The 18,668-nt window shown below is 38.5% G+C and overlaps 1 protein-coding gene across 3 annotated transcripts in view; it reads right to left on the minus strand.

Annotated features, from left to right (window-relative positions):
- ppm1aa (protein phosphatase, Mg2+/Mn2+ dependent, 1Aa) overlaps positions 1 to 5,403 on the minus strand; it is a 30,325-nt gene extending 24,922 nt beyond the window's left edge. For 2 of the 3 annotated variants that reach the window (XM_072568379.1, XM_072568377.1), the window contains exon 1: positions 5,229 to 5,388. The gene's annotated coding sequence lies outside the window, so the exon portion shown is untranslated. Of the gene's footprint in view, positions 1 to 5,228 lie in introns of all 3 variants that reach the window. The other variant, XM_072568378.1, reaches the window with a different exon arrangement.
- Between the last annotated feature and the right edge of the window lie 13,265 nt (positions 5,404 to 18,668).

Below are 18,668 nucleotides of genomic sequence, written 5' to 3' on the forward strand. Positions count from 1 at the left end.
ACACAGAATGTGGTACAAAATAACTTGATTGTTAAAGGTCAATATAACTTTTCTCAAGCATCTTTAAAAAGCTGTTCGCTGCTGGGGTTTTTTAAACCCTTTTCCTTACTAGTAACTGTTGAAATATATCTTCACTGGACAAATGCAAATACTTGGGAGTTATTTTTGGATCTGCATTTCTCTGGTCATTTCTTAAACATGTGCATTCACTGCTCCATACAAATGTGGGTGGATTTGCAGTATTTATTCAGTTTGGACTCAGAAATGCCTTGAACTTATCCATACTCACTGTAAGAAAAGAACTTCTGCAAAAGTAAATTTTTGACTACTCAATAGAATAAAAAGGTAGAGTCACCTTGGTCCTAATGGACCAGTAGGGCTGCTCTCTCAAAAGAGAGATATGTAGTGATGGTTTAACCTCAAAGTCACCATGACTCAGGGAAGGGGAGGGGTTGACAAGAAAAGGCGCTCGTGGAAATCTCAGTCAGTGTTAGCAATATTCTATATTGTAAACAGGCGATCCAGCCAACTGAACTAATCAACCTCCCACTGCCTCACTCTTGATCCTCCCCATGGTAATAACCATTGGCACTTGACACAGGCAATAGAACTATGCAATTTATTGCACAATAAGTGTTATCTTGATCAGATAGTCCTTTAACAAGCCAGTTTTGGCAAGCTTACACAAAAACAGAAAATGCAATAGGTCTGACAGCATCTGTGGAGAGAAAAACATTAAGTGACCTTTGCCAGAATGGTCATTTTCAGAATTTTTTTTTGCTCAACAGATGATGCCAGAGCTATTAAGTTTAACAGCACTTTCTGTCTTTGTTTCAGACCTTCAACATTCACAGTTCTTTTGAGTTATTTTGTTAATCTTAGCTTTACTTGCATGGAATAAGTGATTAATAGGAAGTTGGAATTTACTACCATGCCGGGAACTGATGACGAAGGGGGGGCGGGGGGGGAAGGAATAGGAAAGGGACAACCATCTCCAAAAAAGCATACTCTCTTAACCGATATACACTGAGACAGAATATCTAATATCACTGTAATGTTCCAAATAAGAAGCTAATCTGAAAGTTTTAAAACAATGAATTCCAGCAATCTGGTCCTGATATTACTCGTACCAAGCACTGCCTGGGAAACTAGAAGGTCAACACTGCATTAATTTAAGGTGAAGTGGAGGAAATCTATTTGTATTTTTAAAAACTCACCCTAATTTAAACAAACATTTGTTAAGGAATTTTAGGATTAGGAATACTTCAAAGCATTTAAGATTAGTCACAAAGTTTATGTTTTGGCACTGGCTGTCATAGATTCTAAACTATAATCTAAATAGCTCTTAGCCAGGTCACATGGTATGAAAGCTTGTGGACTCTAGATTACTAGTCCAAAGACATTACCACCATCCCACCACTGCCCCAGTTTATTTATAGAATATGATGACTCAGCCAGAAAGGAGAACTGCAAAGAGATAATTAGTATGCAAGTACAGGAAGGAGAGGGTTGATCAGCAAATGCACAAATGTTTTATTTGCATTTTTTTATCATCTTGCATATATAGGCTTTGTTTAGAATGTCAGGGCATCCAAAAGCACTTAGTCAACTAATTACTTTTGATAAGTTAGTGTTGTAATGTCAGAGAAAATAGCCAATTTATACACAGAAGGCCTCACATATAGCAAAAAAGTGATAACCAACTAATTTGTTTTTAGCGATGTTGATTGAGGAATAAATATTGACCAGGATGCCAGAAGAACTATCCTATACTTCAAATATGGCCATGAGATTTTAATGCTCATTGACAATGCAAACAGAAACCTCTGAGAGCACAGTATTTCCTCAGTATTACATTTAATTATCAGGATAGATTATGCATTCATGTCTCTAAAGTAGGATTTGAACCGATTACCTTTGAATCAATTGATGAATAGGACCAGTGCCAAGCTCTACTCATCTATGGAATTTGACTAGCTAATTTCCAAAGTAGTTCAGAACAGTAAATATACGTTAACTAAAACCTAAATTACCCAGTACCAACAGTAGCATACTATCTTTTCAGACATAATATATACATTTGAAATATAGATGTTAATATTGTTCCTCTTCAAAAATAATACCATACTTGGTAATAAATAATCACAGAAATTGCTGGAAACGCAGTAGGTCCAGCAGCATCTGCAGCGAGAAAACATATTTCATGTCCTGTGAATCTCCTTCAGAATGAGAAACAACTCCAAAAAAAAATAGTATTTATGCTGAGGAACAAATGGGCATTGAGCAGACAGGTGGAGAGGGAGTCCAGAAAGACAGAAAAAGCAGTAGGCAGACAAAGAGATTGCTGATAGCCAACCAGAGAAGCAGGAGCTAGATAGATGATAATGGGGACAATGAATATTGAAAATGAATTGGCTGTACTAAAAGCATCCCATCTCATGACAGAACGTGGGGTAGTGAGAAAGGTTAACAAACAAGGAAGGGGGTGGTCACACACTAAAAATTGTTAAACTTGATGTTGAGTCCTGAGGGCTGTAAGGTGCTCAAGCAGCAGATGAGGTGTTGTTCCTCCAGCTTGCATTGAGCTTCACTGGACTACTGTAACAAGTTTGAGACAGAAATGCTGTAACGAGAAAACAGTTGTGTCCAGAAGTGGCAAGGAGTTCAGGGTCATTTTTACAGACACATCATTGCTGTTCTGAAAAGCAATCATCCAGACTGTATTTTATCTCCCTTATGTAGAAAAACCATTGTGAATAGCAAATAAAGTAGACTAAATTAAATGAAAGGAGCAAGTGAGGACTGCAGATGCTGGAGATCAGAGCTGAAAATGTGTTGCTGGAAAAGCGCAGCAGGTCAGGTAGCATCAAAGGAGCAGGAGAATCGACGTTTCGGGCATAAGCCCTTCTTCAAGAATGAGGAAAGTGTGTTCAGCAGGCTAAGATAAAAGGTAGCGAGGGGCGGTGGAAATGCGATAGGTGGAAGGAGGTCAAGGTGAGGGTGATAGGCCAGAGTGGGGGGGGGGGGGGGGCGGGGCGGAGAGGTCAGGAAGAAGATTGCAGGTTAGGAAGGGGTGCTGAGTTCGAGGGATTTGACTGAGACAAGGTGGGGGGGAGGGGAAAATGAGGAAACTGGAGAAATCGGAGTTCATCCCTTGTGGTTGGAGGGTTCCTAGGCGGAAGATGAGGCGCTCTTCCTCCAACCGTCGTGTTGCTATGGTCTGGCGATGGAGTCGTCCAAGGACCTGCATGTCCTTGGTGGAGTGGGAGGGGGAGTTGAAGTGTTGAGCCACGGGGTGGTTGGGTTGGTTGGTCAGGGTGTCCGAGGCGTTCTCTGAAACGTTCCGCAAGTAGGTGGCCTGTCTCCCCAATATCGAGGAAGCCACATCGGGTGCAACGGATGCAATAAATGATGTGTGTGGAGGTGCAGGTGAACTTGTGGTGGAACATCATCCACACACATCATTTTTTGCATCCGTTGCACCCGATGTGGCCTCCTCGATATTGGGGAGACAGGCCACCTACTTGCGGAACGTTTCAGAGAACACCTCTGGGACACCCGGACCAACCAACCCAACCACCCCGTGGCTCAACACTTCAATTCCCCCTCCCACTCCACCAAGGACATGCAGGTCCTTGGACGACTCCATCGCCAGACCATAGCAACACGACGGTTGGAGGAAGAGCGCCTCATCTTCCGCCTAGGAACCCTCCAACCACAAGGGATGAACTCCGATTTCTCCAGTTTCCTCATTTCCCCTCCCCCCACCTTGTCTCAGTCAAATCCCTCGAACTCAGCACCGCCTTCCTAACCTGCAATCTTCTTCCTGACCTCTCCGCCCCCAGCCCCACTCTGGCCTATCACCCTCACCTTGACCTCCTTCCACCTATTGCATTTCCAATGCCCCTCCTCCAAGTCCCTCCTCCCTACCTTTTATCTTAGCCTGCTGGACACACTTTCCTCATTCCTGAAGAAGGGCTTATGCCCGAAACGTTGATTCTCCTGTTCCTTGGATGCTGCCTGACCTGCTGCGCTTTTCCAGCAACACATTTTCAGCTCTAAATTAAATGAAACGCAGGTAAATTGCTACTTCAACTGAAAGATGTGTCTGTGGCGTTAGTGGGAGGTGGCAAAAAACAAGTATTGCTCCTTCTGCGATTGCATAGTGAAGTGCCTTGGGGGTGTGGTGAGTGAGGTGTTGGGAGCAATTAACATGGTCTCCTCTACATGAGGGAGAGAAAACGCAGCTTGGGTGAGTGTTTTATAGAACATCTACATTCTGTCATAAAAGCGATCCCAAGCTTCTTTCCCCCCTTCACTGAGATTAAATTCAGAACAATCTTCTTTGATCACAAAGACTCACTGCTCCATTAATTGAAACAAGTACATTTCAAAGCCAGAATAGAAAGTTAAACAATTGACAAAATGAAAATATGAAAAAAGGCAAAAAAAGGAAATGATCAATTAACATCTTTGCAATAAGCATAGAGAATTGAAATCTGTCCATCCAGCACATGTAGTGATGCTGAGGAAAACAAAAATGTCTATTATACTTATCCCCATTTTTATATTTTCTGACCCCTTTCAGATTTTTTTCCGACATTAACTACGACGGAAGGACTATTTTAAATTCTTTAGCAGCTGAAAATGGTAACAATGTATGAACGCATCTTCCAACATCTAAAGATATTGTTATATCACTAACTTTCATCACCATTTTTAAACGAACTTAAAATAATCTTCAGTAGCTTTTAAAAAATCCAACAATGACATTTATAATCATACACAACTAGAATTTTGTTTACCCAGTGAACATTAAAACATTTAAAGAAGGTCATCCTACAAATGGTAGGATAATAAATATGTGATTTCCAGGAGTTCAAGGGGCAAAGCATTTTCGCTCAGGAAAAAAAACGCAGTTACATAACACTAAACACACACCCAGGAAACACCTCCTCTTTCCTAATCCAATAATAATCAAAGATCAATGCACAGGCACAAACCATCTTTAAAAACAAAAACATTGTGAATAATGAATAAAGAATAAAGTTAGAGGAACCGCAAACATCCTGGGTGGCTGGGATCAGCGTGGGAGAGAGAAACCATGAAAATGACAGCCTCAACAATAAATTTCAGAGCTGAGGCCTATGGTTGGACATGGCGCCCTCTTCTGCCTCCTGCAGCCCTGCGATAATCACGGCGTGTGTGGCGCAGACATGGACACTCACCAACCCTCAGCCAGACAACACAACGGCCTTCACCGTGAACACATTCACCACGAAGCAGAGTCCCTCTCTATAACAACAAGAGGCCGACGCATCGCCCGCCTGACCGACCTAATCACGGTAACATACTCCCAGATCACAACTGCGACTGCGTTGATCTGCCGGCTTCCTGGCTGCAACTGCGGCTGCGTGGGATGGCCGGCGATCTGAGCAAAAGTGCGGTTGCGTGGAATGGTCAGCGATTTGAGCAAAATTGGACCCGAATTTTTCCTTTAATTCATCTCATTTTCTTCACGTCAGAGGTCTGGCCATGGATCCCACACGGGTCCTAATTATGCATTTCCTTCTTGGGGAATGTGGAACATTCTTTGTCCAATCCTAGTCTAGTCTTAACCTACAACTCTTCATGTCAACGACATCATTGGTGTTGCCTCCCTCTCTCATTTGGAACTGGAAAACTGTAAAATTTCTACCTTGCCGGATCTCCTCCCTTCCCTTCCTTGACTGGCCACCAATATTCTCTACAAATGCACTGACTCCCACAGTTACCTGGCTATTCATCATCAAATTCTGGATTAGTGGTGCTGGAAGAGCACAGCAGTTCAGGCAGCATCCAAGTAGCTTCGAAATCGACGTTTCGGGCAAAAGCCCTTCATCAGGAATAAAGGCAGTGAGCCTGAAGCGTGGAGAGATAAACTAGAGGAGCACCACTAATCCAGAATCTGGTTTCCAGCATCTGCAGTCATTGTTTTTACCTTATTCATCATCAAACCCTGCTTCCTGTAAAGGCTGTGTTCCATTCTCCTCGTTCCTTTATCTCTGACTCATGTTCCAATGATGCTAACTTTGACGAGGGGCTTCCAAAATAGTCACCTTATTCCTCAACTGAGGATTCCTCACCATCATGGTTGGCAGGGCCCTCAGCCATGTCTGACCCTTCTCTTGCACTTTGGCCCTCACACTCTGTCTTGCCTCCCTCTATCTTGTTCCCTTTGTCCTCACCTACCATCCCAGCAGCATCCATATCCATAGGATCATTAACCACCATTTTCGCCAACTACAGTGGATGCCATCTCCAGAAACACATTTAGCTGCTGTCCTTTGTCAGCTTTCCGCAGACATTGTTCCACTGGTAACACCTTGGTCTACTCGTCCTCCACTCCCAACACCTCACCACAGTCCCATGGCACCTTCCCTTGCAATTGCAGAAGATGTAACACCTGTCTGTTTACTTCCTGCCTCCTCACTATTCAGGGCCCCAGACACACCTAGCATGTGAAGCAGCAATTTACCTGCACTTGACTCAATCTAGTCTTCTATATCTGCTGCTCACATTGTGTTCTCCCTTACATTGGGGAGATGAAGTGCAGACTAGGTGACTACTTTGCATAACCTGAATTCTATCTGCAAAAATGAACCTGAGTTTCCTGTTGCATGCCACTATAACATACCACCATGCTCCCTGGCCAACATCTCTGTCTCGGCCTGTTGCAGTGGTCCAGCGAAGTTCAGCACTAGCAGGAAGAACAGCACTTCATTTTCCGTTTGGGAATCCTGAAGTATTCTGGTCTCAATATCAAGTTCAACAATTTTATGGCTTGAGCACCTTCTCCCATGTCCTTGCCCTTACCCAAACATGTACACAGCAGGCCTTATCATCACGTGGGCTACCAGCACAAACAACACAAACCTTTTCCTAGCTAAAATCAGTTCTGAAGAAGGGTCACTGTACCAGAAATGTAAACTCTGCTTTCTCTCCATAAATGCTGCCAGACCTACAAGAGATTTTCCAGAAATTTCTGTTTTTGCCTCTGCTGGGCACCTAGTGACCTGAGTATAACTATGGCACAAGGATTAAGTTCCTGGTTGGTAGTTCACAGATGTTTGCAAGAGTGGAGTTTTTATTGTTATTATAGTTCACTTGGCTGATGCAGACTAATGCCAATTGTATGGGTTCACTTGCCAGACTAGCTGAGGTTACCATGAAGGACTCTCTTTCTCAACTTTTCCCCTTACCTGTAGTGTGGTGACCCTCATGTAAAACCATCACCAGTGCACTTACAAGTGCATTTTGCCCCCATCTCAAAGATTTTATTATTTTTGTGCAATTTTACATCACTGAGCAATTTTAGAAAACATAATCAAAAACGATATTAAAAGTTAAGATTGCATTAGTTGATTACATCCTACATTGAGGTATCTTGTGAGGACCATTCAAGACTAATGCAGTGAGGAAATACAAGAATAAGGGGGAAGATTGTCAACCTGAAATGTTAACCCTGAACTGAATCTTGCGCTGCAGGACGTGATGAGCTTGACTAAACAAGCATAGTTGGGATAGGATACGGGTAACAACATTTCAATATATAAAATTCAAGGTTAAGAGGATAGTATAGATACAGAGAGCTGGGTATAATCTGAAATAGTTAATTCGTGCAAATATATGGAATGAATAGGAAAGGTTAGATGGATTTTCTGTAAATTGTGCTTAGCTACCTTTAGGAGATAAGAAATTTTTTAAACATATCCTCAAGATTAAATGGGTTCAGTGAACAGGATTCATGAAAAATGATTTCCATGCTTCTGTAATTGCCCTATTTAAGTTGACAATATTGGTTTGAGATTTGCTGTCCCTCAAACTGAATTTTAGGTTCTGCCAATGACAACCCCCCGCCCCACGACCTGAAGAATCATTAAGTGTGGGACTGCTTATTAATCCTACATCATTACAAAGTACTAGATCTAAAATAGCCTGTTCCTGATTATTGGTCTGTGTTGCCAAGTTTGGTAGAGCAATTGTAGGTTGGGAGGCAAGACATTAGAATTTGGTATTTGTAAAATTTTAAATTGTAAAATGGGCGAAGCATTGCATGGTCCTTTAAAATATGGTGTTTTTCTGTGCTTAGAGAGGTCTATGAGAGGCAGCTTGAGTTTGCCAGTACACAGACAGCTTGAAGTGAAACACTGTGGGAGGCGATGGCTGTGTGTTAATTCAGAGACTCATACTCTGGGGACCCGTGTTCAAATTCTACCATAGCAGAAAGCAGAATTTGAATTCAATAAAAAATAATTCTGGAATTAGGAGTCATGTGATGATATTGAATCCATTGTCAATTGTTGCAAAAACCCAATTGATTCACTAATGTCCTTTAGGTAAGAAACCTGACATTCTTATCTCGTCTGGTCTACATATGACTTCAGACTTCAATATGGTTGACTCTTAACAGCCTTCTTGGCAAATTAGGGATGGGAAATAAATGCTGCCTAGCCAGTGACGCCCACAGAAAACAATTTGTATCGAAAGGCTGTACTGTTAGCAGGTCAAGCAACAGTTTTTTTTACTAAGATAACAGGTTTTTGAATTTAGCAAGTCAATTTGAACTAGGCATTTAGATACCAAAAACCCTATTAAATTTAAATCTAATGGTTCTGACAACATAGGACCAATTGTATTGAAGAAATATTGATATACCATCAAGAACATAAAAGGAAGGGGGCAATTAGATAAAGACCCCAGAGCTAATATCTCTCAGTTCTCAAGAGAGAAATTAGCTCTCTCAGTCATCTATGTATTAGAGAAAACACTATCTAAATAATATCGGTACCAATGATGAAGAAGGCAATCCTGACAGAAGAATCAATGGAAGAAGGCAGTAAACATACCAGAAGACATGTTACCTAGCTGTAATTTTGAGAGACTAAATTATATTTTTTGTTATATGAGTGAGATTTATATTTATTGGAACATCAAACCATTAGAATATTGTTTTATTCAGTAATAGTTAGTAGTTATAAGGGCTTTATTCAGTTTGTTAATAGTTTAGTTAATTTGTTCACTGTTAGAGTTAGATAAATAAATTGTTACTTGTTGATTTTTGAAGTGAGTGTCAGGGATTTGTTTTATTTAACTACTAGAAGTTTCTGAAAAGTAGATCACACCATTGTTCACACTCTTTACAAATGATAGGGTGTGGTGTTCCTCTTTGGGTATTTAAATGTTAGGTCTTAGAAGGGGGTCAACCTCCACTTTATAACATCTGCAACATACTTTTGTAACAAATAATCCTCGATACACTCTAGAAATTCTTCATGTTTCATATTACCCATACCCATGTCCAGTCAATATGCAGCTTAAAATCACCCATGACAGTTGTAATACTCTTCTTATACCACTCAATTATTTCTCGATTAAAGTTTGTCCTAGAGAGAAGCAATTCTTTGAGGGCCTGAATAAAATTGCGAGCTCAGTACAGAGTTTAAAGGTAACTAAATGGAAAATGATATCCAACAAGGATTGGTGCTGGGACTGCTATTGTTTACTATCTATACTACTTAACTATGTGATCTGCCTGTATTGCTTGCAAGACAAAGCATTTCACTGTGCTTCGGTACACATGACAATAAGTTCAATTCAATTGTTCACAATTTACTTAAAAGATTTGGACTCTAGAATTAGAAGCACAATTTCAGGATATGCAGATAAACCAAATTGGGAGGTGAGGTGAGTACAGAGGAAGACTGACAAAATGCAGGAAACATGCAATTGGCAAATACACTTAAATATAGATTGGTGCGTGTAGGACTTTTTGATAGGAAGAATCATTTGGCTGTGTCTCTATATAAACAATTAATTTCAAAAGAGTAAAGGGAATAGAGTAATTTGGGAATGCAAATCAGAAAGAGTAGTCTAGATTAATTATCCCATAAAAATGGAAACCAGAGAATTATAGTTCATTCAATGAGAAATAGATTTGAAAAACAGAAAATTTATGTTAAACTCATCCTAAAATCTGAGGCATGCAGCTTGATTAAAACAGATAAATGATCACCTCACATCAGGTGACAAGGTTGTTTCCTATGTAACTGAACTAAATGTCTTGTCAATTTCTTGAATCAATTTGAATTAATTATATCAATCTGTTATGCTATTTGATGCTGTCAACATTAGTAGTCATTCTGATTTTCAGCCTGCTGAAACAGCGGTGGAGAAGGAGCAGTAGGCAAGCTTTGGCTTCTGTATCTTTTCTGTAGGAGGTTATGGATTGTGAAAATTGATAGGAGGAGGGAATGTGGTATGAGAAAATATAAATAAGAGATTGGGCAGAAGAGTGGCAAATAAAGTATAATGCTGAGAAAAATGAAATTATCCACTTTGATAGGAAGAGCAAAATAGACATTTTTTTTAATGATAAAAGATTGGCTGTTGATTTGCAGCGGAAATTGAAGAAACTTCCAGAAAGCTAATGTGGGTACAGTAAGCAGAAGGAAGGCAGCTGTTAATGTCTTTAATGTAATGGTTTTAAATATGACAGTACACTAAGGAAATTTACTGCAATCTTTATAGGATTTTGTGAGAATACATTTGAAATAGTTTTCCATTTTGTACCTAAGGAAGGATGCGTTTGCTTCAGAGGGGGTGTAACAAAGACTCACTAGAGTGATTCCTGGGATGATATTGTTGTCCCATGAGGAGAGATTGAGTAGAATGATTTTATCATCTCTGGAATTTGAAAGGGTAAGAAGTTATCTCATTGAAACATACATAAATATTTTAGAAGCAAAGTCAGGCGAGATGCTGAGGGTCAGTTTTTACTTTCTGGCTGAAGACTGTAGAGAGCTAGGGGGTCATTGTCTCAGGATAAGAGTAATAGTCAATTAGGACTAAAATTTAGGAAAAATCTCACCATATAGACCGTTTTCAAAAAATCCTTGTGTGGGATTGGGCACTGCTGGCAAATCCTGTCCTTGTTAAACTCGAGAAGATCTCCTTGTGACTCCTTTAAATTTAAACTCTGTGTGGCTTGAAGAACTTACCCCTGAGAACAGATTTGTATAAAAACAATTCATCACTTGGATTATTTCTTCACCAACCTCTGGACTTGAAGGAGGTCAGAGGGCAGTGGATGCTCGCTAAGTAAGTATATTGAAGGTTGAGATTGTAGACTTTCAACTCTAAAGGAAATAATGGATATAAGGCATAGGTTAGAAAATAGAGTCCAGATTAAAGATCAGCCATGACCTTATAGAACAGAGCAGCACACCTAAAGTCTTAGATGCCCTTCTACTCCAAATTCTTATGTGTCGAATTGCATGCAAGATAATGATGTTGTTTTTCCTTTAGTTTGCAAGATTTTAATTTGAAGTAATTGGAAAAGTTCACATTTGAATTATTGAACTTTATGAAGTATACCCAGTTAAGAAAAGTATCAGAAAAATATGGTAGGTGATTTCTGTCTCAAGACCTTAAACTGTTTCAGGTGAGACTTTTGTTCTCAAAGATCTTATTCTCTTTCATTCTGTCATAACCCTTGTTAATGAAGAAAAATAAATTTTACTCACCAAAATTATGTCCCCTACTTTAAATTAAGTGTTGCAACTGCCACTCAGTTGGTTACCAAATGGTTGAAGTGGAGGTGACAGTCTTGATTCAAGTATAAAAATGATCTGTTCCAATATGTCTGATTGTGCTGTTGACAATTGCATTTTAATTTAACAAGAAATTAAGTAATTAGTTCCTTATGTCTGGTTACTATTGTAGGATTGTTTATTTTCAAATCACAAATTTTGCTTTTAAGTCTTTGAAGAAAGGCTACTTGACTAATATCTTTAAAGAGTGGCACTGGAAAAGCACAGCTGGACAGGCAGCATCCGAGGTGGAGGAAAATCAACATTTTAGGCATAAGTCCTTCATCAGGAATGACAGTCCTGATGAAGGGCTTATGCCCGAAATGTTGATTCTCTACTTTTCCAGTGCCACACTTTTCAACTCTGATCTCCAGCATCTGCAGTCCTCACTTTCTCCTAATACCTGTAAAGAGGAAAATCTAACATAGACAACTTTTTATAATTGATGAAGAAAGTGTTTCAAGAGCAATTGCATAAAAACAGAACTTAATTATGACCATCAGTTATGAACATTTTTTTCTCTTCCTTACTTGGTTGCTTTAATGCAAAATTACTGCAAGTGCTATTTCCTGTTATTACATTTTTGTTTACTTTTTTAGTAAACTTGCTTGGCATATAAAGTGTACATTATATTTCAATGTAAAAGTTTCTTTACTGTATCTCAAAGATAAGGAGGATCCTTTATGTGCATCCAGTAAAATCTGTGGCTGAAGTAATCTACAAAACATGATTCATTATTTTAGATGATCTAGATATCATGGTATGTAATCATTTGACTACTCAGAGGCAAAAAAAGAGAGATTTCCTGGAGTCCTGGTAAACATTTATCTTCTAGCCAATCCACGAAAAATAATTTAATTGGTTTGACACTGATAGTGAACTAAGACTCATTTTATGTTTTGAATGACCAGAAAATTTAAACAGTAAATATACAAGTGAATTAAAGTAGAAAATAACATATTTGAGTTTTAAATCAAACTTAATAGGGAATACTTAATAGGGAATAGGGTATGCTTAATAGGGAATACATTTCTCATAACTTTGAAGCTCAAACAGTTTATTTGGTCAAACGCTGTTTGTGAATCCTTGCTGTGCACAAATTTCACAACATTTCATCAGGGACTACATTTCAGAGGTACTACAGTATATTAGTTGTCAAAGGCCTTATTTTAAATGCAAGATATCTTGTTTCTTAATTTTCCTATATCCTTTCATTTACTACTTCATTTCTACCTCTACAACATGAGTCAGCTTTGCTCCTAGCTCAAACTTGCCACCACTGAAATCCTCAAGTGCACCTATCATCTTTAGAACCAACTATTACAAAGATTCTCTTTTTGTATCCCGTCTCCTATCTGCTGTGAATTCTCTAACTCATCCTACATTTGGTCCCATACACCATTCCATTTGACTTACATGAGCTCCTTATCTCCCAAAATGAAAAGTTTCCATGTTAAAATATCTTTACAGCATTGAAAGCTGTAAGTTGAACTGAATAACAAAAATTTATTTCTGTTGCAGATTTCTTACTGGATGTGTAAAGTTTCTTTAAACTTGCAACAAAAATTCAAAATTTTAATCCAATCTGAGAATGGAACTTTACTGCTCTATTGCCTTTGAGAGTTATTATCTATCTCAAAGATATTAAAGATAAATTGATTTATGAAAATAAAAACTACATTTCTTGTGCTGAATAAAAAGACAAAGAGGGATATGTCACTGTGTTCTTTTAAAAAATGTCCTTCTTGGGATTTGAGCATTATTGCCAAGGCCAACCTATCCCTAATAAAACTTCCATGTTAGTATTATATATCATATTATTACAGATTTATTTTATTATGTTTAGTTTACAGTAGATAAAGATAAACCATTTCAGCTAATGAATGAATACAGGACAAGTCATAATGTTACATATAGGAGTGAAATCAGGCAGTGATATCAACATCAAGAAGTTCAGTATAATGGTAAGCAGCTGGATTTGATCAGCCATCATCTACTTGAATGGTGCCAAAGGCTCATGACACTGAATAATTTACTTCCATACATCCGAGGCAGAGACATGGATGTTACAGAGTCTCCAAGTGTGCACAACTAATGATGAGAGCCAGTGGCAACAAGTAATCTTAAACTATTTGTTTAAAATGAAGCAGATAAGAGCACTACCGTGTTCTGAATACTAGACCTTAGTTAATTCCTATGTGGAATACGGTGTCCATTCTCTCACATGCTTGAAGATGCTGGAAAAGATTCTTAGGAATTCATTAATAACTAACTTGAAAATCCTAAGCTATCACAATACGTTCAGGGTCTTAGTTTGTTTTATTCTGGAAGAATGTTCATCTGGATGGGTTATTTGAATTAGATAAGTCAGGTAGAAATAAAGAGTACGTGCGTACAAATTACATAAATATAGCTTTACATCAGATGTCAGGAGATTCTTCTTTTCCCAGAGGGTTATTTGCCTTTTGGAAAATGCTGCTGGCATTAGCAGGTGCTACTGGTTTATAGTAAATGCTCATAAGGGAACTGGACATGTTTCTGGAAGAAGCTGATAGAGCTGTATTCAGAAGGTAGGATGTTGGGTTATTTTTATCTTCTGAAAATAGCTTTTGATTGCCTTGGGGATAGAAGAAGAATATTCAAATGTTATTTTCCTTGAAATAAAAGCAAAATACAGGAAATGAACACACGGACATATGAACAAGGAGCAGGTGTTCAGCTTTTCAAGACTGCTCTGTCATTTAATAAGATCATGGCTGATCTAATTGTAAGCTCAAATCTACAAGCCGTCCACTCTGTTATACAATAGAATAGAACATTCTTTTATTGTCACGTACTCCATTGTAGAAGTACAGTGAAAAGCTTTTACAATGTCTTATGGCATCATCTTAGGTACAAGTTCCTAAGTACAAATCTTGGACAAAAGAGAAATAAAAAGTAGTTGCATTAATTTACAGAGTTTAAAATATAAGTTAGAAATAGTAATTAGTAATCTCACGCTATTTATTACCAAGAATATATCTTTGCTTTAAAAATATTCAAAGACTCGGTTTCAATCACTTTTTCAAAAATAGATTTTCAAACAGTAAAAACCATCTATAAGAATAAAATTTTGCCTCATCTGTCTTAAATTGGTGATCCTTATTTTTAAACAATGACCCCTAGTTCTAGATTCTCCTATAAGAGAAAACATCTCTCTACATCTACTTTGACAAGACTCCTTAGGTTCTGATATGTTTCAATCAAGTCACTTCTTGCTCTTCACAATACATGGTTAGTGTGTCCAACTTTTCCTGATCGACAACCTGCTCATTTCAGGTATTAGTCCGGTAAACCTTTTGTGAAATGCTTACTTTGCATTTACGGCCTTCTTTAAATAAGATGATTAAGACTGTACACAATATTCCATATGTGGTCTCACCAGTGCCCTATATAACAGAAGCTAAATAACCTCATAGAAACTGTGGAACAGATAGCCATGTTTTTTCCTAACCTATACCAGATGGCTTGACCATACAAGCCGTCCGGCAGATTTTTTTATTCTCATGAACAGCTTAAGTTTCTTTTTCAAGTTTAAAGAGAATGGAAGTTTTAAAAGATCATAACACTTCAGCTTATTCCATCTGCCCGTCAAGAGCATCAAGTTCACTACATCAAATAATTACACATATGCTGGATTAAGGTTCTTGGAACAACCAAAATTGTTTGTTTGAACTCAGCATGAAGTTCAAATGGCTTTGACGAATTTTAACTAAAATTTGACAGAATGAAATAGGGGTAGGATCTCTTCATCTGGTTCCTACATCACATTTTTAAATGTATCCAGAACTTTCTTTTCCCCAGCCCAACATTCCAGGTCAATGGATTTTCAGCAGAATTGGGAAAAGTCTGAAAATATTACAGCTTTTGAATGAGACAATGCGTGGAGTTCGGGAGGCCGAGAAAAATAAGCAAAAGGAAGGTCCTTGGTAGGGTGAAAAATGGATTTTCCTTGAATAGGTTTAATATTTTTCCTCTTTTGTCTTGGAGATTTCATGACTGCTGGTGGTTGGTGATGTCAGAATGATACCTAATTTCAAAGTAGTTGAAAACCTGCTGTTTTATTTTCTGTCCATTTTTGTCATATGTTCGTATCTACTCTTTATATGCATATTTTTCCTGAAATTATTAACTTATGATAAGGTAGACAATGTCACATATCCACAGCATTTTCAGTAACAAACTATTTTTCACACTCAGTCATGGAAAACAGTGTTTGATTATATAAGGTATCTCAACTGAGCTAGGTCTTGTTACATTGCACTCCTAGATGTTAGAGAGAACTGGCTTAGATAACCAGAGCCCTGGTCCATTCTTTTCCCTTCCTCCCTTTAGTTTAGCTTTTAAAGGCCAATCTTGGCACTTCATCACCAATCTAGTTAAGTTCAGCACATTCTAGAAACTAACCCAATTCGACAATGTATCACGTAATGTGCACTTAATCATCATTATTTAAAATGACTGGAACCTTTGTGGTTTCAAAAAGCAGACAAGCTAATTTGCCATCAACAGCAGTCTACTCTCTCAGACCACTTTGTATTGATTTCTTCCACTCACTTCCTTAACTCTCAGATCACATGAACAATGCTATATTAGATGCTCTCATGGTACCGGTGCTCAAGATTTTTTTTGTTTTAGATTTAGATTAGATTATGTACAGTGTGGAAACAGGCCCTTCGGCCCAACAAGTCCACACCGACCCTCCGAAGAGTAACCCACCCCCCTCTGACTAATGCACCCAGCACTATCGACAATTTAGCATGGTCAATTCACTTGACCTGCACATCTTTTTGGATTGTGGGAGGGAACCGGAGCACTCAGAGGAAACCCACGCAGACTTGGGGAGAATGTGCAAACTCCACACAGACAGTTGCCCGAGGCTGGAATCAAACATGGGACCCTGGTGCTGTGAGGCAGCAGTGATAACCACTGAGCCACCATGCCATTTTTTTTTGTTCTGTAAGCAAAGTTGTTTGTGATCAAATAATAATGAAAACTGGTTACTGCTATATTTCATTGTATTAATATAAATATGTTTCGACTATATAAAACAAAAACCCTGTGTTTTAGACATTTCTCTTTGTTAATAAATGCTTGTTACTAATGAGATCAGTCAAGAGAAATCCAGTGTGAATATATCTGGAGCTGTTTTTCCACTGTTAGCAATTTTTAAAATCATACCTCACTTTAGTGTCTGCATTAAGGTAAGGTTTATTTTCAAGGTGTAGACTTGTTAAATCATGGCCCTTTCTAGCAGTTTGGAATGATATAAAATCCCATATTTCAAAGTAATTAATTTTATCTGAAGCACATTTGATATGTTTAAAGAAGCACCTAAGCTTTGTCCTTCAATTTTCTCCTCTTTGCTGACTCATGTTGAAAAACCAGTTCTGTAAGAACAAGTCACTCACTTTTACTTTACTTTTGTTGCCAACTGAAAGTTTAAAATGAGAGTTTCTGCCAATTATTCAATCATGTATGTCTGAAATGAGTCCAGCCCTGCATTACACTATGCCTCCTTATCCTACTCATTTGACTTTAAATGTTTTACTTATTTTTATGTACACTTAACCATGCATTAGCTATTCACACTTCTTTTCAGACTGAAAAGGCCACAGTTAACACTTGTTTTTCCTTATAACTCAAACCTTTTACACCAGAAGTCAGCCTCTTAGTTGCATTGCCTCTATAATGTTTGACTATCTCTTTTGTTTCTGGACATATAACTCCAGTTGTAATAAAAACAGAAAATGGTGGAGAAACTCAACAGGTCTGTGGAGAGAAAAGCAGAGTTAATGTTTTAAGTCTGAAACTATTCAGTTGTAATCTGGCCATAGTACAGCTTAATCATAACATTCTCTGCTGTTAAATGTTACTGTTTAGTTATTTCAATAAGCATTCTATTGGCATAGTCCTAATTGCTGCTCTTCATCAATTGGACTTGTTTTGTGTTGAATCTAATGCTTAAAGTCCCCTGGCTTGATGGGATGCATCCTACAATATTAAAGAAAGTAGCCACAGAGATAGTTGATGCATCAGTAGTAAACTTCCTGGAATTGTTACATTCTGGAAAAGTCCTAGAGGATTAGAAAACTACCAATGTAACACCTTTTGTTTAAGAAATAAGGAAGGAGATGGAAAACACAGGTAACATTAGGCCAGTTAGTTAACGTCTGTTATTGGGAAGGTAAAAACAATGACTGCTGATGCTGAAAACCAAATACTGGATTAGTGGTGCTGGAAGAGCACAGCAGTTCAGGCAGCATCCAACGAGCAGCGGATAATGTTAAGGATATTATAAACATAAAAACATAGAAAATCAATACAGGAGTAGGCCATTTGGCCTTTCAAGCCTGCACCACTGTTCAATATGATTATGGCTGATCATGCAATCTCAGTATCCTGTTCCCACTTTTTCACCATTCGCTTTGATCCCTTTAGCCACAAAGGCAACATTGTCTCTTCAATATATCTTAATGAACTGGCCCCAACACAGGTAGAACTAACATGCGAGTTATTCTGAAAGCAGCTTTGATGATATGATGTTTTGGCACTGCCCACTTGTATGGAGGAAAGACGGAAGAGTGTGGTGCTGGAAAAGCAGAGCAGGTCAGGCAGCATGCAAGAAGCAGTAAAGTCAACATCTCGGGCATAAAACATAACAGCACAGTACAGGGCCTTTGGCCCATGATGTTGTGCCAAGCATTTATCTTAATCTAAGATCAACCTAACCGACACACACTTCAATTTACTGCCATCCATGTGCTTGTCCAGCAGTCGCTTAAATGTCCCTAATGTCTCTGACTCTATTACCACTACTGGCAGTGTATTCCATGCACTTACCACTCTCTGTGTAAAGAACCTACCTCTGACATCTCCCTTGTATCTTCCTCCAATCACCTTAAAATTATGACCCCTCGTGACAGCTGTTTCTGCCCTGGGGAAAAGTCTCTCACTATCTCCTCTATGTATGCATTTCATGACCTTGTACACCTCTAT

This window comes from Chiloscyllium punctatum, chromosome 4, assembly GCF_047496795.1.
Source record: "Chiloscyllium punctatum isolate Juve2018m chromosome 4, sChiPun1.3, whole genome shotgun sequence".
Taxonomy (NCBI): Eukaryota; Metazoa; Chordata; class Chondrichthyes; order Orectolobiformes; family Hemiscylliidae; genus Chiloscyllium; species Chiloscyllium punctatum.